Genomic DNA, 18,263 nt, shown 5'->3' with positions numbered 1-18,263 from the left:
AAAATAGCCTTCTCGGCGGCCGGGCGGCGAATTTTTAGCCAATTTCGCCCGGGCACCGCTTGTTTTTAGGGCATCGCTCGGTCGCTGCTGAAGTGGGTCATCAGTCGGTCACTGCCGGAGCGCCGACCGGAGAAGCTCCCCGATATCGCCCAGTTTTGATCTAAAATTCGACCGGCGACCGACGGTGGGCACCGACCATGCGTCGCTGAGGCTTTACAGCCTGCTCGACTTCTCCAAAAATCGTTGGGCGATGCATATAACCAGCGGCGACCGAGCAGGCTACTAATCGGTTGGTCGCCGCTCTCAGTTGATTCTTATAATAATACTTGGTCAATGAACAGTGCAATGTTTGTATTCTACCAATCCGTCGAATGAAAATGTAATAATCCACTAGGCTGCTTTAAAAAAAAAAAATCCTCATGACACATCTGTATCTATTTTTATCCACACATTTTAGAAATCATATACGTATTGATTAAATTTTGTGTGTATTAAACATTAAAAAATCAAGATTTGACTTTTATCTTGATATCGAGGATTTAGTTATTTCTTACCATCCGCTGTATATTCCTGTCACTCCTTTGTAACTCTTCCTTTTCCCTCTCTTTTTCTCTGTTTTATCCTTCTCTCTCTCTTTCTCTATTTCACTTTCTTTATCTCTCTGTCTCCTTCTTTCACTATCTCTTTCTCTATCTCTCTCTCTTATCTATCCATCTCAATCTCTCTCAACACTCACGTCTTTTCCTCTCTCTTCATGTCCCTTTTAACAAAAAACTCTTTTCATCGCCTTTTGTTTCTCCTCGCTCTCCCTCTCCCCTTCATCCTTGTTGTATATTTCCTTTTCCCTCTATCGTCATATTTTACCTTATTTAATTCTGCCTTGTGGCCGCGAGGAAAGTATTAGAGTAAACCATTTTGAATGAATGAATGAGAAAAAGGCCCATTATGAAATTGGAAATGGATTCGAAATTGCGAAATTAAGAAAGGTTTCATAATTATGTCCGAATCAAAATGTAAAAAGTTCATGATTTTTACGGACCATAATTTCGAAAACGAAGTAGACCGTGCTATTTATTATTGATAGTTTGTCTCCCTTCCTTATGACACGTTTTGTAATCTTGATACAGTTCATCTTCTCTTTCTTTAACAATTGAAGTTTCTTTTCTAATCGCTTTTTAAAAGACTTTTTGAATTTGGCCGCTTTTTAAAGACTAAGAATTAAGACGTGTGCTGGCCAGACAATTATTGATATTTCTATCTTTCCTTCTAAATCACGCACTTGTATTCTCGACATAGCTTCTGTTTTCTTTTTCTTTTTAATAGAGCTATAGAATTTCGCAATTTTTGTTTAAACGAACAAAATACACTTGAAGAAAAAATGTTTATACCTGCCTTGTACCCTTTCCTATTATCGACCTTTTTACTCAATATATTTACAGAAAATTCATTTAATAAAAAGCTATATGACAAAAGATGCTTCGTCGTCTTGCTTGCCGTTGACATGTTTGTTTTTATTATCTATTCAGTCCCCAAATAACTGATAGAGATGTACGTTAGATTTACATTTTCTAAATTCTTCGAAAAACAAAGTACCCCTTATTTCTAGACTAAACTCTATCTTTCAAACGCAACTCATCAGAACTTGAAAACATGATGGCGGCATATTATAATATAATATAAATACTATCTGTCTCGCCTCGAGTTGACAAAGATAATATTATCTCCCTCACCTCGACTTGACAAAGATAATATTTTGGCGGGCATAGTTAAAAACACGACTTCACTTTCAACCAATCAGATGGCAGGATTGGGAAAGATTCTTAAAGTAAGGTATATAATAGGATTTATATCATTGAAGCATAACAAAAATAAACACAAAGATATGATTTGGATATTATAAACAATAGACGAGCCAGTAATTTAAAATAGCTAATCTTATGTTGTTACCAAAATTATTTTTTGGAATATGAAAATACAAGGCATCTAATCCATTTACATGCGAGTGCATCTACATGAAGTAAGCCCACAAATATCCACGGTACGACTGGTCTCTTTATTGATGAAGGCATATCAGAAAAGAATGACCACATATTTGTCTCTAGTGACTAGTTGTTGTTGTTGTTGTTGGGTTTATAAGGCTATCCAATCTGAAAAGATTATTTCCGCCAGGCTATACTGTTTTATCGAGTTATTTATCAGTGATGATAAGATGGCGCTGTTTCTTTTGCTCTGAAAAATTAGATTCTAGTTTATAAAGGTATCGTTTGGCCGGGTGTACCAGGCCGCGGTTAGCTGTTTCAATTAGGCCAGACGACCGCATTTAGACGAGGCTCGGCTTCCATGTGAGAGGCTGCAGTTTAAGGGCATGTCACTGTCCTCCCGCCGGCGGCAGCCGTCTGAGCTCATTATTTCTAGCTTTTTTTCGAGGCTCGGCTTCCATGGTATATTTATTTTTGACGCCACCAACATAACTGAACTTTTGGAAGACTACGCAGATTGTAAGCTGAAGCAGCAACAACAAAATAAACTAGACTTTAATTCGTCACTTAGACGAATTAGGTGATACGTATGATAATGGTCTACATAACGAAAAATGCATTACATGATATATTATTTTGTAAAATGCTTCTCCCATTCATATGCTTCTCCCATTATGATCTATTCATATGTCAAGATTAAATTGTGTCTCCTTGATCATCATGGATCTAGGGAAGATAGATTGAAACAATATATGATCTTTGACCCTGTGCAGTAACCAGTTACACATTTGGCTCTAATTTACATCATGAAGAACACCTTTTGACAATTTTTATCTTATTCAAAGAAATGAAAATGTAATTGATAAATGATTATCATCATTATGATAATGATGATCATGATGATCATGATCATGATCATGAGCGCGATCATGACATCTTATTGAAAAAATGAGGGTTGATTTAGATTGCATTTAGTCTCAGCTACAACATGAACGTGATCCTGATATCTAATTTAAAAAATGAGGAATTATTAAGATAGCATATAGTCTCAGCTACAACATACTCAAAAATCAACAAAATCCAAGCCGAAATAACGGCGATATTGCTCGCAAAAGACAGGAATGTAGACTCCAGATTTTAGAAAAAGTCATCTCCCATAGGGATTACACGCAAAAAGTAATGGATTAAGTGAAAATAGGGTAATAATAAAGTAAAAAGGGTTATTTATGACATTATTTGCGAATCTACGTGTTTAAATAATCAAAGGAGATGGTAGTGTGAAGGTCAAAAGGAAAAAAAGTGAAGAAAAAAGTGTTGGAGACACCCGGACTCGAACCAGGGATCTCGAGGTTGGAAGTCAAGTGCGTTACCGATATACCAAAACATCTCCCATAGCGATTACACGTAAACGGGAAATGGAATTCAGAAATCCTACTTTGCAAGTGAAAAATGAGCATGATCTCGGCATCTAATCGAAAAATAAAAGGCACACTTTTGATAGCTCATTGTCTCAGCTACAACATATCCAAAGCTCAGCGAAAACAAAGCTTAAACAACGGAGATTTTGCTCGCGAAAGACAGGAGTGTAGAATCCAGTTTTGAGAAAAAGTCATGTCCCATAGAGAATACACGCAAAATGCGAAAAATTGACATGACTCCTTTAATCGCAAAAATACACCATGATACTTTTGTCAAAAATAAAAATTGTGAGTACTACATTTGTAGAAAATTGTCTCAGCTAGAACATATCAAAATTAAAAAGAAAATTGATCCATATTTACAGAGATACAATCAATTTTCCAAAAATATGCTGACGTCATAATATGCAAATTAAAATTTTGAGTTTGGAGGCCATTATGATGACGTCATGAGTTAATTGAGGATCAAATGAGACATGAAATCATATCTCCGACTCATAATCTATCTAAATATGAAAAAAATATTGGGAGTTTCTATCTATTCTAAAGAGTTACAATGAATTTTGTATATGCATGATTTTGCCCATATATTGTGGATAAAGATAACGCAGATCCGCGCGCGCTGTCAACTTTGACGGACGCTCATTGCGTTATTAAAAGATGAACAAGTTATCAAAATGCTTGGAAAAATGTGCCAAATATGATGATAAAGAAAATTCGGCGATTCTATGTTGCAAAATGCTAGTACGCGCAAAACACGCGCGCGCATGCGCGTGAGCGCGATTTTTTATCAAATGCTCTATATGGCCTGAAACTTATGCAAAAAAAATTTGGGATGATTTAGAGCATTTTAAATTTTTGCGCGCGCGTAAACGCGCGGACGAGCGCGCACGCGCGCATTTCCGCACGTTTTTTTAACTGAAATTGACCGGACGGATATTGATCTTAATCGTGATAATTATGAATGAGAAATACTTTTCCGTTATGAAGATATGATCATTAGTTGATTTTCACAAAATGGCGCCTGGATGACGTCACGATAATTTTGAGTCTTTGAAAAGTCACGCAGTTCTAAGTTAGACTAAGATCTATCATTATTGAAAGATTCATAACAATGGCTTCATTCAGTCTTGAGATATCCTGCGAACAAATTCGAGGAAGAATAATAATAAATAATAAATAAATAATAAAAATCTTGACGAAATCAAAAGGTGATACGTAGACTTCGTTACGTATCACCTAATAAATAAATAAATAAATAATAAAAATCTTGACGAAATCAAAAGGTGATACGTCTACGTACGTATCACCTAATAAATAAATAACAATCTTGACGAAATCAATAGGTGATACGTAGACTTCGTTACGTATCACCTAATAATTACACAAATAACATTAGTAACACCACCAACCATAATAATAACTGTTGTCATTATTATTGAGATACTGCTTCTAGTACTACTCCTACTACATGTACTAGGAAGAAGGAGGGGAAGAGGAAGAATCTTATTGTTTTTTTTCTGTATTATCGAGGCATACAAATGCACAGGGAGATAAGAGAGGGAAAAGTAAGGCAACGAAGAGGGAGAGAGAGGGAAAGAGAACGAGAGGGGGAAGCCTATGGTCCGGGTTCAAATTCAGTTCTCTTTAATTTATTTGACCCAGTACTGATGATTATAATTTTATCTACCATGTGATTGCCATGTGTACGCCACACCGAAAAGCATTAGCTTACATTTTGTAATTGTTGGCAAGAACTTATTGGAATGCAGCCAGTAGATTTTCATCATGTCTTTGATCTTGTATTGAAAAAAGATCAAACACATCATCATAATCTACAGAGTGCAACCAAAACATTTCTTAACAACAATTGAAATTTCTTTCAGGAAGCCTAACACTAAAAGCTGTTTTTAATTCAAAGAGCATCGTAGAGACGATGAACACATAAGAATAATAATACATTCACTTCTATTTTCCCCGACAAATAAACCGAACAAAAGATCCAACCGAGGGTAATCAACTGTTAAACGAACTTATCATGAGTCATTGAAAATTAATTAATACTGCTTGTCAAATATTATTGAAGAACAGCAAAGGCGAACGCGATTGTCGTTAAAATTTAGAATTTATTGCTTGCATTGCTTTTCTCTCAAAATTACCGTTAGATATCAAGCTACATAGAACTATGATCGACAAAAAAGATATTGTCTTGAAAACAGTCAGAAACATTAGAACTTGAATGAATAAAACATAATGCAAATGAATAAGACTAGAATGAATAGGACACAGGTTCATTTTTACCATTTAAATCATCCAGAACCAAATACCTAACCAAAATTCGAACCAGATGCATTTAATGGTAAGCTAAGAGACAATGATTCATGACAATTGTCAATTGTCATGAGTTTATCGTCTAGACGTAATGCAAAAGATAATCAGAAAATTAATGATCAGAATGATACCTCAACTATTAGGCCTACTTTTACATGTACTATACTACACTACTGCCATTGTAGATTATGCTGATAATACAGATGATAATAATGATATGATAACAATTATAATAATACTATATACTTATACTAATCGTCATCAAAATCATCATATTCATATTCATCATAATGATAACAATAATAATAATTATAATAATTACAATAATGATTTATATTAACGATAATAATCATGATGAGGATAATAATCACAATAACAAACATAATAATTACACAAATAACATTAGTAACACCACCAACCATAATAATAACTGTTGTCATTATTATTGAGATACTGCTTCTAGTACTACTCCTACTACATGTACTAGGAAGAAGGAGGGGAAGAGGAAGAATCTTATTGTGTTTTTTTTCTGTATTATCGAGGCATACAAATGCACAGGGAGATAAGAGAGGGAAAAGTAAGGCAACGAAGAGGGAGAGAGAAGGAAAGAGAACGAGAGGGGGAAGCCTATGGTCCGGGCTCAAATTCAGTTCTCTTTAATTTATTCGACCCAGTACTGATGATTATAATTTTATCTACCATGTGATTGCCATGTGTACGCCACACCGAAAAGCATTAGCTTACATTTTGTAATTGTTGGCAAGAACTTATTGGAATGCAGCCAGTAGATTTTCATCATGTCTTTGATCTTGTATTGAAAAAAAGATCAAACACATCATCATAATCTACAGAGTGCAACCAAAACATTTCTTAACAACAATTGAAATTTCTTTCAGGAAGCCTAACACTAAAAGCTGTTTTTAATTCAAAGAGCATCGTAGAGACGATGAACACATAAGAATAATAATACATTCACTTCTATTTTCCCCGACAAATAAACCGAACAAAAGATCCAACCGAGGGTAATCAACTGTTAAACGAACTTATCATGAGTCATTGAAAATTAATTAATACTGCTTGTCAAATATTATTGAAGAACAGCAAAGGCGAACGCGATTGTCGTTAAAATTTAGAATTTATTGCTTGCATTGCTTTTCTCTCAAAATTACCGTTAGATATCAAGCTACATAGAACTATGATCGACAAAAAAGATATTGTCTTGAAAACAGTCAGAAACATTAGAACTTGAATGAATAAAACATAATGCAAATGAATAAGACTAGAATGAATAGGACACAGGTTCATTTTTACCATTTAAATCATCCAGAACCAAATACCTAACCAAAATTCGAACCAGATGCATTTAATGGTAAGCTAAGAGACAATGATTCATGACAATTGTCAATTGTCATGAGTTTATCGTCTAGACGTAATGCAAAAGATAATCAGAAAATTAATGATCAGAATGATACCTCAACTATTAGGCCTACTTTTACATGTACTATACTACACTACTGCCATTGTAGATTATGCTGATAATACAGATGATAATAATGATATGATAACAATTATAATAATACTATATACTTATACTAATCGTCATCAAAATCATCATATTCATATTCATCATAATTATAACAATAATAATAATTATAATAATTACAATAATGATTTATATTAACGATAATAATCATGATGAGGATAATAATCACAATAACAAACATAATAATTACACAAATAACATTAGTAACACCACCAACCATAATAATAACTGTTGTCATTATTATTGAGATACTGCTTCTAGTACTACTCCTACTACATGTACTAGGAAGAAGGAGGGGAAGAGGAAGAATCTTATTGTGTTTTTTTTCTGTATTATCGAGGCATACAAATGCACAGGGAGATAAGAGAGGGAAAAGTAAGGCAACGAAGAGGGAGAGAGAAGGAAAGAGAACGAGAGGGGGAAGCCTATGGTCCGGGCTCAAATTCAGTTCTCTTTAATTTATTCGACCCAGTACTGATGATTATAATTTTATCTACCATGTGATTGCCATGTGTACGCCACACCGAAAAGCATTAGCTTACATTTTGTAATTGTTGTCAAGAACTTATTGGAATGCAGCCAGTAGATTTTCATCATGTCTTTGATCTTGTATTGAAAAAAGATCAAACACATCATCATAATCTACAGAGTGCAACCAAAACATTTCTTAACAACAATTGAAATTTCTTTCAGGAAGCCTAACACTAAAAGCTGTTTTTAATTCAAAGAGCATCGTAGAGACGATGAACACATAAGAATAATAATACATTCACTTCTATTTTCCCCGACAAATAAACCGAACAAAAGATCCAACCGAGGGTAATCAACTGTTAAACGAACTTATCATGAGTCATTGCAAATTAATTAATACTGCTTGTCAAATATTATTGAACAACAGCAAAGGCGAACGCGATTGTCGTTAAAATTTAGAATTTATTGCTTGCATTGCTTTTCTCTCAAAATTACCGTGAGATATCAAGCTACATAGAACTATGATCGACAAAAAAGATATTGTCTTGAAAACAGTCAGAAACATTAGAACTTGAATGAATAAAACATAATGCAAATGAATAAGACTAGAATGAATAGGACACAGGTTCATTTTTACCATTTAAATCATCCAGATAATAATGATAATGATGATCATGATGATAATGAAGATGATCATGATCATGAGCGTGATCCTGATATCTTATTGAAAAAATGAGGAGTGATTTAGATAGCATATAGTCTCAGCTACAACATCCTCAAAAATCAACAAAATCCAAGCAGCAATAACGGCGATATTGCTCGCAAAAGACAGAAATGTAGAATCCAGATTTGAGGAAAAGTCATCTCCCATAGGGATTAGACACAAAAAGTAATCGTTTAAGTGAAAATAGGGTAATAATAAAGCAAATAGTTTATTACATTATTTGCGGATCTACGTGTTTTAATAATCAAAGGAGATGGTACAGTGAAAGGTCAAAAAGAAAAAAAAAGTAAAGGGACAAAAAATGGTTGGAGACGCCCAGACTCGAACCAGGGACCTCGAGGATAGAAGTCAAGTGCGTTAACGATATACCAAAACAATTCACATAGCGATTACACGTAAACGGAAAATGGGATTCTCAAATCCCACTTTGCAAGTGCAATATGAGCATGATCCCGGCATCTGATCAAAAAATAAAAGGCACATTTGAGATAGCTTATTGTCTCCGCTACAACATACTCGAAGCTCAGCGTAAACAAAGATAAAACAACAGAGATATTACTCGCGAAAGAGGGAAATGTAGAATCCAGTTTTGAGAAATAGTCATGTCCCATAGACAATACACGCAAAATGTGAAAAACTGACATGCCTCCTTTAATCGCAAAAATACGCCATGATACCTTTGTCAAACTGAAAAGGTGTGGTCACTGCATTTGTAGACAATTATCTCAGCTAGAACATATCGAAATTTAGGAGAAAAACAATCTATATTTACAGAAATACAATCAATTTTCCAAAAATATGCAAACGTCATAATATGCAAATTTAAATTTTTAGTTTGGAGGCCATTATGATGACATTATGAATTAATTGAGGGTCAAATGAGACATGATATCATATTTTTATTTCATAATCTATCTAAATATGAAAAAATATTAGGAGTTTCTATCTATTCTAAAGAGTGACAATGAATTTTATATAGGCATGTTTTTGCCCATGTATTGTGGATAAAGATAACGCAAATCCGCGCGTGCTGTCAACTTTGACGGACGCTCATTGCGTTAATAAAAGGTGAACAAATTTGATCAAAATGCTTGGAAAAATGTGCCAAATATAATGACAGAGAAAATTCGGCGATTCTATGTTGCAAAATGCCAGTACGCGCGGAAACGCGCACGCATGCGCGTGTGCGCGATTTTTTTACGAAATGCTTTAAATGGCCTGAAACGTATGCAAAAAAAAAATTAAGACGATTTAGAGCATTTTAAATTTTTGCGCGCGCATTTACGCGCGCACGAACGTGTGCGCGCGCGTTTACGCACGTTTTTTGACCTAAAATTGACCAGATGGATATTGATCTTAATCATGATAAATATGAATGCAAAATTACTATCCGTTATGAAGATATGATCAATAGTTGATTTTCACAAAATGGCGCCTGGATGACGTAACGATGATGTTGAGTCTCTGAAAAGTCACGCAGTTCTAAGTTAGACTAAGATCTATCATCATGGCAAGTTTCATGATAATGGCTTTAGCCATTCTTGAGATATCCTGCGAACAAAATTGAGGAAGAATAATAATAATTTCTTCTATACAGACACAAAATAAATACTAGACTTTAATTCGTCACTTAGACGAATTAGGTGATACGTATGATAATGGTTTACATAACGAATAATGCATTACATGATATATTATTTTGCTTCTCCCATTCATATGCTTCTCCCATTATGATTTATTCATATGTCAAGATTAAATTGTGTCTCCTTGATCATCATGGATCTAGGGAAGATAGATTGAAACAATATATGACCTTTGACCCTGTGCAGTAACCAGTTACACATTTGACTCTAATTTACATCATGAAGAACACCTTTTGACGATTTTATCTTATTCAAAGAAATGAAAATGTAATTGATAAATGATTAGCATCATTATGATAATGATGATCGTGATGATCATGATCATGATCATGAGCGCGATCATGACATCTTATTGAAAAAATGAGGGTTGATTTAGATAGCATATAGTCTCAGCTACAACATACTCAAAAATCAACAAAATCCAAGCCGAAATAATGGCGATATTGCTCGCAAAAGACAGGAATGTAGACTCCAGATTTGAGAAAAAGTCATCTCTCATAGGGATTACACGCAAAAAGTAATGGATTAAGTGAAAATAGGGTAATAATAAAGTAAAAAGGGTTGTTTATGACATTATTTGCGATTCTACGTGTTTAAATAATCAAAGGAGATAGTACAGTGAAAGGTCAAAAGGAAAAAAAAGTGAAGAAAAAAATTGTTGGAGACACCCGGACTCGAACCAGGGATCTCAAGGTTAGAAGTCAAGTGCGTTACTGATATACCAAAACATCTCCCATAGCGATAACACGTAAACGGGAAATGGAATTCTGAAGTCCTACTTTGCACGTGAAATATGAGCATGATCCCGGCATATGATCGAAAAATAAAGTGCACACTGGAGATAGCTCATTGTCTCAGCTACAACATACCCAAAGCTCAGCGAAAACAAAGCTAAAACAACGGAGATATTGCTCGCAAAAGAGGGAAATGTAGAATCCAGTTTTGAGAAATAGTCATGTCCCATAGACAATACACGCAAAATGTGAAAAATTGACATGCCTCCTTTAATCGCAAAAATACGACATGATACCTTTGTCAAACTAAAAAATTGTGGCCACTGCATTTGTAGAAAATTAATTCAGCTAGATCATATAAAAATTTGCAAAAAAGAAAATCAATATTTACAGAGATACAATCAATTGTCCAAAAATATGCAAACGTCATACTATCAAAATTTAAATTTTGAGTTCGGAGGCCATTATGATGACGTCTTTAGTTAATTGAGGGTCAAATGAGACATGAAATCATATCTCCACCCCTTAATCTATCTAAATATGAAAAAATATTGGGAGTTCCTATCTATTCTGAAGAGTTACAAAGAATTTTGTATAGGCATGTTTTTGCTCATGTATTGTGGATAAAGAAAACGCAGGTCCGCGCGCGCTGTCAACTTTGACGGACGCTCGTTGCGTTATTAAAAGGTTAACAAGTTATCAAACTGCTTGGAAAAATGTGCCAAATATGATGATAGAGAAAATTCGGCGATTCTATGTTGCAAAATGCTAGTACGCGCAAAAAACGCGCGCGCATGCGCGTGAGCATGATCTTTTGTCAAATGCTTTAAATGGCCTGAAACGTATGCAAAAAAAAATTTGGGATGATTAAGAGCATTTTTAATTTTTGCGCGCGCGTAAACGCGCGGATGAACGCGCACGCGCGCATTTACGCACGTTTATTGACCTGGAATTGACGGGACGGATATTGATCTTAATCATGATAATTATGAATGAGAAATACTTTTCCGTTATGAAGATATGATCATAAGTTGATTTTCACAAAATGGCGTCTGGATGACGTCACGATGACTTTGAGTTTTTGAAAAGTCACGCAGTTCTAAGTTAGACTAAGATCTATCATCATGGCAAGTTTCATGATAATGGCTTTAGCCATTCTTGAGATATCCTGCGAACAAAATTGAGGAAGAATAATAATAATTTCTTCTATACAGACACAAAATAAATACTAGACTTTAATTCGTCACTTAGACGAATTAGGTGATACGTATGATAATGGTCTACATAATGAATAATGCATTACACGATATATTATTTTGTAAAATGCTTCTTCCATTCATATGCTTCTCCCATTATGATCTATTCATATGTCAAGATTAAATTGTGTCTCCTTGATCATCATGGATCTAGGGAAGATAGATTGAAACAATATATGACCTTTGACCCTGTGCAGTAACCAGTTACACATTTGACTCTAATTTACATCATGAAGAACACCTTTTGACGATTTTTATCTCATTCAAAGAAATGAAAATGTAATTGATAAATGATTATCATCATTATGATAATGATGATCATGATGATCATGATCATGATCATGAGCGCGATCATGACATCTTATTGAAAAAATGAGGGTTGATTTAGATAGCATATAGTCTCAGCTACAACATACTCAAAAATCAACAAAATCCAAGCCGAAATAATGGCGATATTGCTCGCAAAAGACAGGAATGTAGACTCCAGATTTTAGAAAAAGTCATCCTCTATAGGGATTACACGCAAAAAGTAATGGATTAAGTGAAAATAGGGTAATAATAAAGTAAAAAGGGTTATTTATGACATTATTTGCGAATCTTCGTGTTTAAATAATCAAAGGAGATGGTACAGTGAAGGTCAAAAGGAAAAAAAAAGTGAAAAAAAAAGTGTTGGAGACACCCGGACTCGAACCAGGGATCTCGAGGTTGGAAGTCAAGTGCGTTACCGATATACCAAAACATCTCCCATAGCGATTACACGTAAACGGGAAATGGAATTCAGAAATCCTACTTTGCAAGTGAAATATTAGCATGATCCCGGCATCTAATCGAAAAATAAAGGGTACACTTTTGATAGCTCATTGTCTCAGCTACAACATATCCGAAGCTCAGCGAAGACGAAGCAAAAACAACGGAGATTTTGCTCGCGAAAGACAGGAGTGTAGAATCCAGTTTTGAGAAAAAGTCATGTCCCATAGAGAATACACGCAAAATGCGAAAAATTGACATGCCTCCTTTAATCGCAAAAATACACCATGATACTTTTGTCAAAAATAAAAATTGTGAATATTACATTTGTAGAAAATTGTCTCAGCTAGAACTTATCAAAATTAAAAAAAGAAAATTGATCCATATTTACAGAGATACAATCAATTTTCCAAAAATATGCTGACGTCATAATATGCAAATTAAAATTTTGAGTTTGGAGGCCATTATGATGACGTCATGAGTTAATTGAGGATCAAATGAGACATGAAATCATATCTCCGAGTCATAATCTATCCAAATATGAAAAAATATTAGGAGTTTCTATCTATTCTAAAGAGTTACAATGAATTTTATATAGGCATGTTTTTGCCCATGTATTGTGGATAAAGATAACGCAAATCCGCGCGTGCTGTCAACTTTGACGGACGCTCATTGCGTTAATAAAAGGTGAACAAATTATCAAAATGCTTGGAAAAATGTACCGAATATGATGACAGAAAAAAATCGGCGATTCTATGTTGCAAAATGCCAGTACGCGCGAAAACGCGCGCGCATGCGCGTGTGCGAATTTTTTTTATCAAATGCTCCTCATGGCCTGAAACGTATGCAAAAAAAATTTGGGATGATTTAGAGCATTTTTAATTTTTGCGCGCGCGTAAACGCGCGGACGAGCGCGCACGCGCGCATTTACGCACGTTTATTGACCTCAACTTGACCGGACGGATATTGATCTTAATCATGATAAATATGAATGAAAAATTATTATTCGTTATAAAGATATGATCATTAGTTGATTTTTACAAAATGGCGCCTGGATGACGTCACGATGACTTTGAGTCTTTGAAAAGTCACGCAGTTCTAAGTTAGACTAAGATCTATCATCATTGAAAGTTTCATGATAATGGCTTTATTCAGTCTTGAGATAATCTGCGAACAAATTCGAGGAAGAATAATAAAAATAAATAATAAAGAAAAATCTTGACGAAATCAAAAGGTGATACGTTGACTTCGTTACGTATCACCTAACTAGACTTTAATTCGTCACTTAGACGAATTAGGTGATACGTATGATATTGGTTTACATAACAAAGAATGCATTACACGATATCATATTATTTTATAAAATGCTCCTCCCATAATGATCTATCCATATGTCAAGTTTAAATTGTGTCGATCCCTTTATCATTATGGATCTAGGGAAGATAGATTGAGACAATATATGACCATTGACTCTGTGCAGTAACCAGTTACACCTTTGACTCTAATTTACATCATGAAGAACGCATTTTGACGATTTTTATCTTATTCATAGAAATGAAAATGTAATTGATAAATAAGAGCTTATGCCTGAATAATTAAAAATGAATAGTGTATGACGTCACGATGTCCCGGCGTAAATGAAAAGTCAAAATAAATGTGAGAATACATTAGCGATCATTTTGAGTTGTCGACGTGAGATTCACTAGTTGCTTGAAAATAAAATCTTTAAATATCGGATGGATATATACTGTCACTGTATAAGGAATGTGGATTAGAGGGATATTGATCCGTCAGTCTTTCTTGAAGGCTTGTCAATTAAAGAAATACAAAGATTTGAATGTATTTCGCTCAAGAAATTACATACAGCATTGCCAGTAAATTTCACGGGATCAATGTTAAAATCTCCCATTATATAAACCTGTTTATGTTCAGTATGTGTTTTTTGTAAAACATTTTCAAAGACAGGGATGAAATCATTGATATTTGATTGGGGTTTCCTAAATATGACACCTACAATAATATTATTATGTCTCGGCAAATTGCTTTCAATAAACAGTGATTCATAGTTGTATGATGGGTATAATATAAATATATCATTGCGTTTTTCATGTTCAAAATTGTCAGCGACCAATAGACCAACACCTCTACTCTTTTCTACTTGGCGATTAAAATGTATAAATGAATGACCAGACACATTGAATAATAGTGGCGTACTATCATTAACCCAAGTTTCTATACATAAGTACAGATGATATTGGATAAAGCATTACAATGTATGTTTAAACTACGCGAATTAAAATGTAAAATACTAAAATGATAGTTAATGTTACTGAATTCAGTCGTAAAATCCTCATCAATATAATATTTACAGTTCAGAAACCTACTGAAATGAAACTCATATTCTTTTTCGGATAAATAGTTTAAATCATTGATATCAGTATAAGTATATGTAGTATTACTACCACATATTGAATGAAGTTCGTCATTATTCAAGTCTTGAATAGGAAATGAACAATGAGAACAGAGTGGGTTATTAATGTAGCCGAATGCTCATGTTCTCTATAACGCTCATTTTATGTATTTTATTACCAGAGAAAAAAAGATGTCAGTCAGTCACTCAATAGTGTCTGAGAGTAAAGTCTAGAAAGTAAAAGGGTTTCCTTACATAATTTGAATACGAGGCACTGCTAACGTTTAAAATTCACAAATAGGACATACGTGACATATTCATCATTTCAACATTCAACTGAAAATTGTGATATGATCTCATCATCTGATCAAAAAACTAAAAGCACCGTTTTTATAGCCCATGGTCTCAGCTATAACATAGCCCAATTTGGGAGAAAACAGAACACACATAAGATAGATAGTGCTCATAGATGAATGCCATGTAGATTCATGATGTGAACGAAATTCACCTTCCATAGACATAACACGCAAATGACGAAAATTCTGACATGTGGCCTTTAATTGAATTTTGTACTATGATGACCTCATTAAAATGAAACTTAGTGAAAAGTGATCTTGTAGAGAATTGCCTATTCTACAGCATATCGACATTTCAAAGAGAATCGATGAATATTGAGAGAAATACACTACATTTTCCACAAATACAATGACGTCATAATATGCAATTTTGTATTTTTGACTTCCAAGGCCATTATGATGCCGTCAAGATGTACTTAATGGCCAAATGAGATATGAAATCCTACCTACGACTCATACTCTATCTAAATATGAAAAAAAAATTGGCAATCCCTATTCATCCCAATGGACTTTTCATAGGCATGTTTTTGCCCATATATGCAATGTATTACAAAAATCGCGCGTACGGACGGTTATCTTGAACGGACGCTCATTCCGTTTTTAATAGTGATAAAGAGCTTAACATGGTATCAAATTTTCCGGAAAAATATGAGGAATATTCGGTCAAAAGCTTTTGCGGAGAAATTATTTTTCGTTCGGCCGTGACGAACGAAAACGTGCAAAAATGCGTGTTTTGCGTGATTTTTTATGAAATGCTTATAATGGCCTGAAACGTATGCAAAAAAAATTTAAGACGATTTTGAGCAATTTAAGATTTTACGCGCGCATTGACGCGCGCGCCTACGCGTACGCGCATTTTTGCGCGCATTTATTGACCTCATATTGATCCGACGGATATTGATCTTAATCTTGATAAATATGAATGTAAAATTACTTTCCGTTATGAAGATATGATCATAAGTTGATTTTTACAAAATGGCGCCTGGATGACGTCACGATGACTTTGAGTCTTTGAAAAGTCACGCAGTTCTAAGTTAGACTAAGATCTATCATCAGTGAAAGATTCATAACAATGGCTTTATTGAGTCTTGAGATATCCTGCGAACAAATTCGAGGAAGAATAATAATAAAAAAAACTAGACTTTAATTCGTCACTTTGACGAATTAGGTGATACGTGTGTAACATAATGAAGAACGCATTTTCACGATTTCATCTTTCTTTATTAAATACTACTTCCATTATGGTATATCCATTAGTCAAGTTTCAACTGTGTAGAACAGAGGGAGACAGAGCAATATAATAAGAAGAAGGCAAGGCAAGAGAAAGAGAGATAGAGAGAGAGGGAGAGGATAAAAGTGTAGAGAGGGAAAGAGAGATAGAGAGTGAGAGAGAGATGCAGAGACAGACCAAGTAAAGGAGAGGGGCAGAACATGAGGGGAGAAGGGAAACACAGCAAGAGAGAGGAGAGAGAGAGAGATGCAATTGAGAACAATGCCTTCCATATTTCTAGCATAAATAAGCTCTTTTGAATACTGGTCATGAAAGTGTTGCCGATAATCAAAAAACGATTATGTTCATGAATACGATGATGACGATATTAAAATGATGACCATGATTGAAAGTGGCACAGCGCCCCCTTCATGTTTTCGATTGAGGATTGTTATATATGATAACTGTTAACTATTACCAGGGAGAGTGCCCTGCTATTACTAAACATTGCAGAGATATACTTATACCAATCATTGAAGTGATATTTCGACGCACTAAATACGCAACAATGACGTCAATAGAGCTGATTATGACTAATAAGGACTATATCTTAATTAAGTTTCATGCTGCTTATTGACCGTTCCGTATTGGAAAGAAAGATCTACCGTTTGAATAACGTTTTAACGCACTAAGGATGTGAATGCTTCCGTGTGCCATCTGTCAAGTCTTGAGATAACATGCAAATAAAGTTTTTAAGCCCTTTTTTTATCAATTAAACATGAACACAGTGATTTATTTAGTCCTGATTCAATATAAAATATGAGTAAGATATTTATATTTTACCCATCCATAAACCAACATCTATAAGATGTTAATTCTAGAAATGATTGTTAGTATGCATGGCAGTGAATGGCTAAACGATTGAAATTGCCTTAAATTTCCTTTGATTTGATTTGTATACATGTAATACACTAATAAATGAGACACTGGGATGATGCAGAGAGAAAGGGGGAGACTATACAGAAATAGAGAGGCAGATCGAGACAAAACAAGAGATAAAGAGGAAGGCAGCAAGGCATCTCACCCATCTCCTTTTTTCTCAATTCTCTTTTCCCTCTTTCTTCTTCTACTTTTACTTCTTCTAATAATTCCCCCTTTTTTACAGTTTGGATAAAACATAACCTTTTTCTTGTAGTAGCTATTACCTAGAGGAAAATATAAATGTGTACAATTTGTCATATAAGTATTCGCATAATAACTTCGCCTCTATCATTTGTAATTTGTATGATGTGTAATGCTTGAATATTGATATCGATACCTTAGGATAGTGTTACTATACCCTCTGTCTATCCTCTTACCATCTTACCATCAACTTTTCTTTTCTTTCTTTGCTTTACATCATCATGTTCTTCTTCACTTTGTGTATCTCCTTTTTATATCA

This window comes from Strongylocentrotus purpuratus, unplaced genomic scaffold (genome assembly GCF_000002235.5).
Source record: "Strongylocentrotus purpuratus isolate Spur 01 unplaced genomic scaffold, Spur_5.0 spur5_scaffold_21, whole genome shotgun sequence".
NCBI classification, from domain to species: domain Eukaryota; kingdom Metazoa; phylum Echinodermata; class Echinoidea; order Camarodonta; family Strongylocentrotidae; genus Strongylocentrotus; species Strongylocentrotus purpuratus.
This window is presented reverse-complemented; position numbering follows the sequence as displayed.